General features: G+C 40.0%; 1 long non-coding RNA gene across 1 annotated transcript in view; it reads left to right on the plus strand.

Moving 5' to 3' along the window:
- The window catches only part of LOC137763965 (uncharacterized), a 43196-nt gene extending 38898 nt beyond the window's left edge, over positions 1-4298 (plus strand). Inside the window, exon 6 of the long non-coding RNA XR_011073888.1 lies at positions 136-4298. This is a non-coding gene — a long non-coding RNA (uncharacterized lncRNA). The remainder of the gene's footprint in view (positions 1-135) is intronic.
- Positions 4299-12760: the final 8462 nt, after the last annotated feature.

The following is a 12760-nucleotide window of genomic DNA, read 5'->3' on the forward strand; positions in this document are numbered from 1 at the left end:
ACGTCCTTGAGCTTCATATCAGTTTTAAATTTGAAATCTCCCAGTTCTCAAACTGTTCTTATATGCAATAACTTTTACTAAATACCATTTACTGTTCTGGTGGTTTTAATTTTGCTATTTCTGGATTTTTGACAGTGTTATGGGCTGAATTGTGTCCTTCTAAAACTTATATGTTGAAGCCCTAATTCTTAGTACCTCAGAATGTGACTCTGTTTGGAGACAGGATCTTTAAAGAGGCAGTCAAGTTAAAATGCGGTCATTAGAGTGGACCCTAATCCAATCTGACTCGTGTCCTCATAAGAAGAGGAAATTGGGACAGAGATGCATAGAGAGGGACGACCATGTGAAGACACAGAGAGAAGATGGCCACCTACAAGCCAAGGAGAGAGACGTCAGAAGAAACCAACCCTGCCAGCAACTTGGTCTCAGACTTCTAACCTCCAGAACTGTATGTAAGAAGACAAATTTTTGTTGTATAAGCCGCTCTGTCTGTGGTACTTTGTTATGGCAGCCCTACCTAGCAAGCTAATACAGTTGGTTTCCAAGTATGTGCTGAAAGGGCTGTGTTTCCAGTTAGACACATTCAATTTAGATAATACAGTACAGCACCAAAGAAGAAATCCTCCAAAACAGTTGATTTTGACAATGTAGTTTTCCTGATAGTATCAATTCTACTCTACCAAGGAATAAGCACTCAGAAATTCAGGGTTATGGCCGCCATTCAGTTGGTGGCAGTTAATGAAGTAAATGTGGCCTCAAGCCGTCTTCTAACCAAAAATTGATTTATCAGTGTGTAAAAGTGGTAAAAGTCTTCTCCTTCATGAAGCCTGTAATTAAAGTTACATAAATGGGGACATTTTAATCATAACCTCTACAATCACAATAAAGTCGGGGGACTTCCCTGGTGGTCCACCGGTTAAGACTCCGTGCTCCCAATGCAGGGGCCCCGGGTTCCACCCCTGGTCAGAGAACTAGATCCCCCATGCTGCAACTAAAGATCCTGCATGCGGCAACGAAAATCCTGCGTGCCGCAACGAAGACCCAGTGCAGCCAAATAAATAAGTAAATATTTAAAAAAAGGTCAGTAATTTGATATTGTTTTTTGAAAAATTATATTTTGGCAATACTTGTGGGGTGCAAAAAATATGGGGCAAGACTAGGGAGAAAAAGAACAGGAAAAGTGTTCACCGGATTTTAATTAAAACATTGTTTATTGAGTATTGCACTTTACTAGAGTGAAAGATATGTATATGTTATAAAAACTAATTTAAGACTGCTTTTTGCTCACGAAGAGAAACAGCTGGGTTTCAGCATTTGTGTGTATTCAAGATCAGTCTTCACTGAGCAAAAGAAACTCTATAGCCATTTGGAGAAGAAAATGAAAAGCTAGCTTACTCATCGGTCATTAGAAAACATTCTTTGTGTGCACATGGAACATAAAGCTCATCAGGTTTATAATACAGCCACTTCCAGTTCTTAGAAAGCTTAATCCCTTGATTAGATGCCATTTTTAGTTGAATATTTTATACCCAAAATTAGAAATTTGTACAATATAACCATTTATTCACACTGCTACCAGGCAGCGTCACTAAAGACCTGTGAACCATGGACCATGCACTTACGCTGACTTCTGGAATTCTGGGCAGTTCTGGGAGAGGATGATAGGATGGTGACCCAAAGGGTTCAGAGCTTCCCTTCCCACATCTTTGCATGGATTTGAAATCTAATTCTAACAACTCTGAGTATCTGAGAAAAGGGAAGTCCTCACTACAAATTTATTGATCGCCCCAGAGGAGATGCCCGTGCCTTAATGTACCCTTTCCAAAACAAATGATCAGGAGTAAAGAGAAGGTAATGATTTTAAGGGACACCTGACCGGCAGCCCTGGCAGCCTTTGCTAGCTGTCAGCGAAAACACTCGTGTTGTTCCAGAAACGATGTCAACCCCAAACTCCCCCTCCAGAATGGTTGAATTTCGGAATCTCTTCACCATCCACCAGAAGGAACTTCCACCATCCATGAAGCAACAAGACACAACTGAAGAATGAAAATAGTTGACAGACCACTGACATTATGCTGCCAGAAACAGAATGATCCTCACTGAAAGAAGATACGAAGACCCTTGTCGTCTCTCTTCACCTCCACTCCCCAAGTCAGTCTGTACCCGTATGAGAATTGCAGCTCCCTGAAAGCCACTGGAAGGAATGAAACGGTCCACTGCCTTCTGGGGTGTATAAGTCCCGCCACACCCCAACTCCAGAGCACTGTAAGAAGGCACAAGGGTAAGAAGAGTCTTTGTGGCAGTGCCCACCGGGGGTTGCGGCTTTGCGTACATTCCATCTTTTCAGAGTATTAGGGCTCTGGAAAGTGAAGGAAAGAGAAGATGCCACCTTTCTCCTTCAGAGCTGCATTAAATGAAATTCTGCTGATTACTAGAAATGAGTCTGGTCAGGATTTCTCAATGTCTTCGCCCTTGACATTTGGGGCCAGGTCATTCTTTGTTGTGTGGTGCTGCTGTGTGTATGTTTAGCCGCATCTCTAGATCTCGGGATGTTTTGCAGCACCTCTGACCTCTACTTATTAGATGCCAGTAACCTCCTGCCCCCTCCACTCACACATAGTGACAACCGACAGTGTCTCCAGGCAATGCCAAATGTCCCTCAGGGCAAAATCAGTCCTGATTGAGAACCACTGGAAGAAGACAACCGGAAACATAATTGAAGAATAGATTGTTGAGTGGAAAAAAATGACCTAGGTATGTAGATCAAAATGGATCACTGATTCTAGGCAAAATCTGTAATTACTGATATTTGTTGCGAGCTTATTTTATGCCAGGTGCTGTTCTAGGTGCTTTACCACATTATCTCATTTAACCCCAGACCACGCTTTGAGGTAGGTACTATTATCATCTCCATCTTACACCCGAAGGAATGGAGACACAGAAAGGTAAGGCAGGGGCCCACTATTAAGTCAAACTGAATCAAATCGGATTCAATCCCAGACAATCTGACTCTGGAGGCAGCTTTCTAATCACTAAGCTATAAACATGTACACCTGTATAACCCTTTATAAATTGCAGGGCACTTTCCCAATTTAATCTTGCCTCTCTCCCTGATTCACCTGTATTACCTGATGGTTTCTTCTTACAGGTTTAACCTCAGGCAGCTGAAGAGTCTATTTTGACCAAGGCAGCGGTAGAGTTGCAGCACCAGACCCATCAGCTGGGGCCTGGCATTCACTTCAGTGCTTTCAGTTAGACTCTGAAGCGTCTGGGTTGAGCCACAACCTTTCTCCACTTCCCTCCATGTTGGCCTAGACCCCTGGCTTCTGCCCCATTTTCTTCTTAAGTGTTTTGATTAACCTGAATCCCATCCACTTGGCTGAGACCTTGATTAATCTAGAAACACCTGCCCCAGTGGGTGTCTTCGATTCCCATGCCCCACAGCAGTATGAGAGTGTACTCTTGTCCCTCTTGTGGGACTGACCTGCCGTAGCTGGACGCTGACCTTCATCAAGCCTGAAATGGTTACGCCCCTTGGTCCACAGTGCTTGGGGTTAACACTGCCTTACCCTCAGGGATAAGCCCTGTAATATAGCCAGTTCCTCTGGTTCTGGTCCCTCCCAGCCCAGGCTGCCACCCGCCTCCCTAGGGAGCCCTCTAAAAATTCACGACTTCTCACCAGTCAAGGGAGGGAGGCACTTAACCTTCTTTTTTGGTTTTTGTTGTTTGTTCGTATTAAAATGTTGTTTTGATCTTCCAAATAATTTATGTAGCAAGCGGGGTATATATTTTAATCCCATTTGAGCAAAGCACCCCAGTGACTTTCCCTAACGCCACAGTGCTACTAAAGTGGCGGGGCCAGGGCTTAAACCCGGGTCATGAAACCATAGATCTTTAGGGCTTGAAAGGCCTTTAAAAGTCATCTAATCCAGCCAAGTAAACGAAACCTGGATCTCCTCCATAACACCTCTGCCAAGTAGTTAACTAGCCTGTATTTGAATGCCTTCCCTCACAGGACAGCTTGGTTCATCTCTGGCTACTTGCGACAGTCATTTGTTTAATCATCTCACACTCTTTTATTCGTCAAACAAGTATTTCAGGGCCTAATATGGGCACCATCAGGTGTTATGTGGCTATTGAGGTAATTTCTGGAAGTAAATTTAGTTAAAGATAGAAAGTGGAAAGTTCTACAGGAGGGGTACTGATAAAGTGCTATGGAAACTGTTGGAAATTTCTTCCTTCTACTGACCTGAAAACTGTCTTACTGTGTAGCTTCCAAAATTTGGTCTTAATTCTGTTCTTCCCATTCATTAAAAAAAAATTACTTTTTTTCATTACAGCTAGTGTGTCATCCTTCATTTGTTTCTCGTAAAGGACTTCTCAGATCCTCTCTCTCTCCTGATTACGCCTCCCTGAACCCATTTCAGTTTGTCTATGATTCTCTGAAAGGGTTTCCCTGTAGCTGAACAGAATGGGATGTAGACTGGTCAGAAGAGAAGCGAACTACCATCTCTCATCCTGGATAAAATAATTCTATAGGGCACAAAAACTATTTGGTGACCACACTCATCCATTATTGTTTCAAACTGACTTTACTGTGAACTAATACCCACAGTGCCGGATGTTGGAAAGGTAGGGTTGAGATTAGGATCCCACTCTTAAATGTCTTATCCTGTCAGACTATTATACTACTGCTCGTGTGACAGACCCCTTATGACTTAAAGTTAATTAATAATTATTATTTTTAATTGGGGTAAAATACACATAAAGTTTACCATTTTAACCATTTTTAAACATAGAGTTCAGTAGCATTAAATATATTCACTTTATTGTACAACCATCACCACATCCATTTCCAGAACTTTTTCATCTTCCCAAATTGAAACTCTGTGCCCATGAAACTAACTCCTCATATCCCCCTCCCTGCAGCCTCTCACAGTGACCATTCTACTTTCTGTCTCCATGAATTTGACTGCTCTAAGTACCTCATATAAGTGGAATTGTATAGTAGTTGATTTTATTGTGCGACTGGCTTATTTCACCTACCTTAATGTGTTCAAAATTCATCTATGTTGTAGCCTGTGTCAGAATTCCCTTCATTTTTAAAGCTGTGTAATACTCCATTGTACATATATACCACATTTTGTTTATCCATCCATCTGTTGACAGACACTTGTGTTACTTCTAGCTTCTCGCTATTGAAAATAGTGCTGCTGTGAACATGGGTGTACAAATATCTTTTTGAGACTTTTGTTTTCAGTTCTTTTGGGTATATACCCAGAAGTGGAATTACTGGATTGTAAGGAATTAATAACTATTTTTAATCCTTTCAGCATATTTTTAAAAATGTACTGCTTGTCTATCCTAGAGCATTTTTGTTTGTTTGCTTATTTGTTTTTGTTTTAGATCTCACTTAGACAAGATATAAAATTTCAGGTCTGGATAAATTTAACTGAGTTTGAAATCTCCCTTATCAAATCTGATATTCAGTGATAGCTAGTGCCAGTTTTTGAAAAGCCTTTCTTGGAATAGTAAGGACGCTAGATGCCAATAACCTATCGAAAAGTATTAAAGATACTAGATCCCTTTTGGCAAAACACCAATGAAGATACACATTTGTATCCTTTTGCATAGGATTCCTCCTTTTCACATAACGAATAGTCCATTTTCTAGTAGAGTTGGGCCATGCAAATCACATGTCAAGGTGACTATGCTAAACACCATGTTGCCCTCAGAGTTTAAAAGCTGAGTACTGATTTGGTTGCAGTGTCATTCGAGGGCTCCTCCGTAGCCTGTCAAATCTGACAAGTGTCAGCAGCTGTCACTTGCTCTCTCGTTTGCTCCCGTGTTCACTAAAAGCTAGTAGTGCAAGGCTGTCATGCCATTAAGAGTCAGTTCTCTAAAATAATAGAATTTAAGTACTTCAAGTAATAATAAGAGCCCTCATCTACAGTGACGTTTTATGACTTTTTCCTTTCCGAAGTATCAGCTTAGAGCATCAGACTTTCTTTACATCAGACATTCTGTGAAAAAAAGTCCCTTGCTTTACATAAGGCTCATATGCGTAGAAGACATTAACTTATCACTCTCACTTCATAAATTTGAAACGTGAATCTTTTAACTATGTCCCATGTCTGTTTAATATTTCACTTAAATGTGCTGAGTCTCCTTTTATAAGCAGTGAATCATCAGGATGTTACAGAATTATCATCAAAACCGGTTCAGTTAGTATTCGCCGGGCCAGGCAGTGTGCTAGGTGCTTGTGTATACTGGTAAGCAAAGTTTAAACCTAGACACTCCGTCAAGGATCTTATACTTTTAGAGGACACTATTTACGTTCTGAAACCTGTCGTCTCTCAACCTTCCTCACCTTAGGAAAGGGCATCACTGCCATCTAACCAGCTGCTCAAGCCAGAGATCTAGGACTTTTCTTTGGTTTTTCCTCTCCCAACCCTCCAGCTCCCTTCTCTGCTACCTCCAGAATAGATCGTGGCTACATCTGCTTCTCTTCATCTCCACTGCCATCATCTGAACCCAAGCCACTGCTGTTTCCAGTCTGGATTACTGTGATAGCCTCAATAACCTCCTAGCTGGTCTATCTAACCCTACTCTTGTTCCCCTTCCGTCCCTCGCCGTCCATCAAGGAACCAGCGATCTATTCAAAACCTCCTCATTGCACGTATAAAAAAATCAGAACCCCTGCAAAGCTCTGCGTGCTCCGTCTCTGCCTTTTTCTCGGAAGTTCTCTGCCGCCCCTCCCTCTCTGTGCATTCCGCTCCAGCCACCCTGGCAACCTGGCAGTCCTTTCAGTGTGTAACAATGACCAGCTCTCCTCGGCCTCACAGCTGTCACATCTGCCGTTCCCTCTGCCAGGGCTGCGCTTACCCTGCTTGGCCTCTCTTTACGTCCTGAAAATTTAACCTTACAGGCTTTCTCTTCAGGGAGGAATTCCCGGAAAAGGCTGGGTAGGTCTCTCCGTTAAAGTGTGTGTGTGTGTGTGTGTGTGTGTGTGTGTGTGTGTGTGTGTAGGGGGACAGTGTAGAGATCAGTGTGATAGAAGTGCTCAATGCTGGGCCAAAGTAAGCTAGGGTCAGGGCTTGGGATGGGTGTGGGGAGCAGGTTGAAGAACTAAGTTCCGATGAATATTTGTCAGATCTAGAGTGACCAAAGGAACTGGGAGGGAGGTGCGGGTCAGAAAAGGCAGTTAGGGAAATGTTGAAGTAGTCCAGGGATACAGATAAGGACCTAAACTGGGGTTGAGAAAGAAGTGATGTGGAGTATGGAAGGCTGAATAATGGCCTGCCACAGATGTCCGTGTCCTAATGCCCAGAACCTGTGCATATGTTCTCTTATATGGTAAAAGGGACTTTGCAGATGTGATTAATGATCCTGAGATGGGAAATTACCCTGGACCACCTGGGTGTGTCCAATGTAATGACAAGGGTCTTTATAAGAGGGAGGCGGGTGGGCAACATTAGGAGAAGGTGATGTTACTGTGGAAATAGAGATAGGAGTAACGTGGACACAAGCTCAGGAAAGTGAGCAACTTCTAGAAGCTGGAAGAGGTTAGAAACAGATTCTCCTCTGGAGCTTCCAGAAGGAATCAGTCTTGCCAACATCTTGATTTTATCCCTGTAAGACTCATTTAGGATTTCTGGCTTCCAGAACTATAAGAGAATAAATGTGTGTTGTTTAAGCCGCTAAGTAGGTGGTAATTTGTTACAGCAGCAATAGGAAACTAACATATAGAGGAAGAGATGGATATGAAAGACATTACAAAGGAAAAATGGTGGTTTCTGATGAATGACTAGATGAGGGGAGAAGAATTGAGAATCAAAGAAATTCCAAGATTCTGAATCTAGATTAGGAAGGCATTGGAAGGGGAATTAATTTCTGGGGGAAAAATGAGTCAATTTTATATATTTTGCTTGGGTTCCAGGGAGGGCATCCAAAATTAAGTTTACCTTATATGAGGGTTTGATTTTGGGGCTTCAGGAAGGGGCCCTTAGGAGGCAAAATGCAGCTCCCACATTGTCCAATGATGTTTATATCACTTGGATCCATTATATCAGAGGTGAAGTCACCTCACTTAAAACTCCCTTCTGGGAGAGAATGGCCAAGTATTAAGCCTTATTGCATTTCAGTATGAATGTGCTTATCGTGTTCTTAGATTTGGTAAGTGGTTGAGGCAAAGAGTCCATGAACACTCTTAGAATGCCTGCCGAGCTACTCTTAGAAGTCTTATGTGAGCCATTATTAACTCTTATGTGAGTTATTAATTATGTGAGTATATGCACCGTTTTTGTGGTGACAGTGTATAAGTTTCATCAGCTTCTCAAAAGGATAGAAGATCAAAAAAGAAAGTTAAGAATCATGCTCTACTGGTATGGGATATCAGAGGGCGGAAGAGGGCAGGCAAAGGGCAAGAGGAAGCAGAAAAGGCAACACATCAGAAATAGACTCACAGACATAGAGAACAAACTTATGGTTACCAAAGGGGATAGCAGGGGTGGGGGGGAGATAAATTAGGAGTTTGGGATTAACATATACACACTACTATATAGAAAATAGGAAATTAACAAGGGCCTACTGAGTGGCACGGGGAACTATACTCAATATCTTGTAATACCTTATAAGGGAAAAGAATCTGCAAAAGAATGTATATGTACGTGTACATATGTACATATATATATATATAACTGGATCACTTTGCTGTACACTTGAAATTAACACTAAGTTGTAAATTAACTATACTTCAATTAAAAAAAAAAGAAAGGGCGACACATGAAAACTCCACAGTCGTTCTTTTGCTGCAGCACAGCACTGCTAATTCATGCCGCTCTTTTCCCTTACTAGACCCATTTCAGGGCTTCTTGTGCTTCTAGAAGCAGCTTGCAAAGCAGCTGCAGAGTTTTTTTGTTCTGTTGAGAGTTATTTGCTGACAATGTGTTCTTTAAAAGATTCTTTTTTTGGTGTTTTACAGAATATTTCATCTATTTTTAAAAAATGGATGAAGAAATTTTATTTTATTTTTTAAAAAAATTTATTTAATTAATTTATTTATTTTGGCTGTGCCGGGTCTTTGTCGCGGCATGTGGGATCTTTGTTGCTGCACGCGGGCTTCTTAGTTGCGGAATGCACGTGGGATCTAGTTCCCCAACCAGGGATTGAACCCGAAGCCCCTGCATTGGGAACTCAGAGTCTTACCCACTGGACCACCAGGCAAGTCCCTGGGTTTTCTTTTTTTTTTTAATATTTATTTATTTACTTATTTGGCTGTGCCGGGTCTTACTTGCGGCACGCGGGATCTTTAGCTGCAGCATGTAGGCTCTCTTAGTTGTGGCATGCGGGATCTAGTTCCCTGACCAGGGATCGAACCCGGGCCCCCTGCATTGGGAGCACAGAGTCTTAACCAATGGACCACCAGGGAAATCCCTCATCTATGTTTTTTAAAGGGGTTTTCTAATATTACAAATACTAGTATTTCCACAAAGTAAATATTAAAGTACTATAACTCAATAAATAATTATCATTGGTAATCTCTTTTCAAAGGTGAGACATAGAAAGCTTAGGTAGCTTTTTTTTTTTTTTTTTGAGAAGTAGGCATTTCTTTTATTCACTATAACCCCTATGAATCCCGAACCCACAAGGTCCACACAAACAGAATAATAATTGTTTAAAATATCTCATTTTCTTTTTCCATTGTGGTATTACTTTTTTTTTTTTATTCAAACAGAAAGTCACAAAAATTATAATCATCCTCCTCAGTTCACTCAGTCCCATGTAATTAATTTTTTTATCTTGATCTTTTGTTAGCACTTTTATGAGTTCATCAGTTTTCCATTAGAGTTCTGAAAATGCTTATTCATTCAGTTCAGCAGTGTAGTCAGTTACCAGAAACCTGTACTTGTCAGAGTCTTCTCTATGAATTCCTTGAAGATGAAACCCTTTTATAGGAACATTTTTGCAAAAGCATCAGAGTACACCCAGAACTGTCTGTATATGACAAAAGACTTAAAAATGACCACGGTTAAAGATTTGGTGAAAGTTCATAACAATGCAATTGACAAGGAAATTTAGTTATTTCTGAGATATACATTTTAAAATAATAACTAGAATTATGACTTATAACATTATACCAGAACATATAAGATCTTTAGGAATTTCATGTAATGTCTGAAACATTTATATTAACATATTTCCATACAAATAACCCAAAGAAAGTTTAATATGTTTTTTTTTTAATTTTTGAATTTTATTTTATTTTTTTATACAGCAGGTGAGGTAGCTTCTAATTAGCAGCAACTATTTTTTTTTTCCAGTGAAATAAATCATCAACAGTTGCCTAGTTGATCTCTAAGTAAAGTGTTTCTGTAGTTAAATCTCAACGTAGCTTAGATTTAGCATAGCCAAGTCCATTGAATGCTTCAGAGGCTGACCTGGGGTCAGAGTCTCTTTCCTAAGCAATTTATTTAGGTAACTGGTTTTCCGTCTCTGTACAGATAAAAATGAAGAGTTTCCATTTTGTTTTGCAATATAATGTTGACTTTAAAAAAAAATAAAAATTATTGTCAAGATTTCCTTTTAATAATATAAAGGAGTGTACCAGGTTTGTAGTTGATGAAGTTTCCTATAGTTATGATTGATTTCCCCGGGTCCTCTCCATAGTCATGAAGTTTAACATTCAGAGTCTTGCTTTATGGGATAAATATTAATTCAATAAGAGAATAAAATAAATTTAAACAATTTTCAGTTTCTACTATTATAGTCGAATCATAAAGGGTACCTGCTTTGCTGCAATATCAAGGAAAATACAAGCATTTGTTTTTGAAATGACTAGAATTTCATCAAAGTCAAGGCTTGTATAAGTTCAATCTTCTATAATTTATATGCTTTCTGAGTGAAACTGATATGGAACTATGATTTGATTGATAGTGTAACAAAATATCATGTGGAAAGAGGCACTTTGTAAAAACAGATTTGGCTAACCTACATTTGCTCACAAAGAGATGTCAGTGCTTGTTGGGAAGATCTAGCTGGGGAGTACAGCTCCCCGTATATCCTGACTAAGAATAGACTTTGTGAGTTTGGAATGTCATTCTTTTTGATTGAGTTGGCACTTTGGGAAGAACACACATGGGACTCTCTGAGGAAGGGAACTCTGGTCTAAGATGCCAGGTCAGTCAGTCAGTCCTGGCAGTCATCCTGGTGACAAGATGCCATAGCTAGACTACATTAAAAGCCTGTTATAGATGCTTTTTGTAGCAACACACTTACCTTTGTACCACAAACTCGATGGCTTAAAACAACAGTAATGTATTGATATTATCTCACTTTTGGAGGCTGAAATTTGAAATCAAGGTGTTAGCAGTTGGTTCCTCCTGGAAGCTCTGAGGGGGCATCTTTTCTCTATGCCTCTTTTCTCACTTCTGGTGGTTACTTGGCATTCCTTGGCTTGTAGATACATCACTCCAGTCTCTATCTCCATCTTCACAAGGTTTTACCTGTGTGTCTCTGTGTGTTCACACCGCCTTCTTATAAGGACACCAGTTGTTGGATTTAGGGCCCTCCTAATCCAGTATGACCTCATCTTAATGAAACTATTTACATCTGTAAAGACCCTATTCCAAATACGTTCACATTCTGAAGTTTTAGGTAGACATGAATTTTGGAGGGAAACTATTTAATCCACTACACCCCCTAACATTTACCCTCAGAAACATCAGTACATTTACCCTCAGAAACATCAGTACATTTCCTCAGAACATAATGTTAATAAGACCCAGGGTATATGTTTCACTCCAGGTACAGGGCAGGTCATTTTGGTTGGTTCTAGCCTGACAGGTATACATTTACCTTGAAATTTTATCCAGTTAATTGAAAAGGGAACCAGACAAGAACTTGGATGGAATAGTACAAATCTACCCCTAAAGGCGACAAAAGAACTCAAAGTACGTGCCTACCTGATGGTTGGTGAGTACGGACAATTTCTTTGATTATGCCTGGGACGTACTGCTACCCATAACAAGGTGATTAATGGCAAAGGTGATCGGACCACAATGGACGTTATAAATCAGTACACTAAGTTTTCTTTTTCAGAAATGCACAATGAAATGCCTTCTCTGGCTACCACTGCTGGATAACACAAATTCTGACACTTCCGTCTGCTTTTCAGTTTTCTGTGAAACTTGGTGAACCATCAACTCATTGCCATCGGCTTGTGCATGTGTACTGAAGGTGAAAAAGATTAACAATAGTGTGAGTTTGTACAAGACTTCCTTTTTGGAATCTTTTATTTTTGGCAACTATGTGGAAGGACTGTGGGAATCACATGACATCAAACAGAATTTCAGCAAAGGACCGAGAACTCCAATACTACATTTTTATGCATGTAGGTAATTTTTGATATGAATATTTAGAAACAGCTAAACTAATTTTAAGGTAATTTTAACTTTCTTAGCTAAGCTAATTTTAAGATTTTACTAGAAGATTTTTTTGTTTTATTTATTTATATCCCACATGTTCTAGTTGATACCTAAGGCGGCTTACAAAATTAGTACAGTAAAAAAAAGATAAAATGTAAACCAAAACAAAACAACCTCATTACTGGTGAGGGGATTGAGCAGAGGCCACTTAGACATTGTGTGTGTATTTAGCTAGTGTTATTGTTTGTTAGGGAGAATTGGCAATACACTACAAAGCCTTAAAGAGTCTGCCTTCTACCTAACCTAGCAATTCCACTTTTAGGCATTTATCTAAA

Source organism: Eschrichtius robustus, chromosome 4 (genome assembly GCF_028021215.1).
Source record: "Eschrichtius robustus isolate mEscRob2 chromosome 4, mEscRob2.pri, whole genome shotgun sequence".
In the NCBI taxonomy this organism is placed as follows: Eukaryota; Metazoa; Chordata; class Mammalia; order Artiodactyla; family Eschrichtiidae; genus Eschrichtius; species Eschrichtius robustus.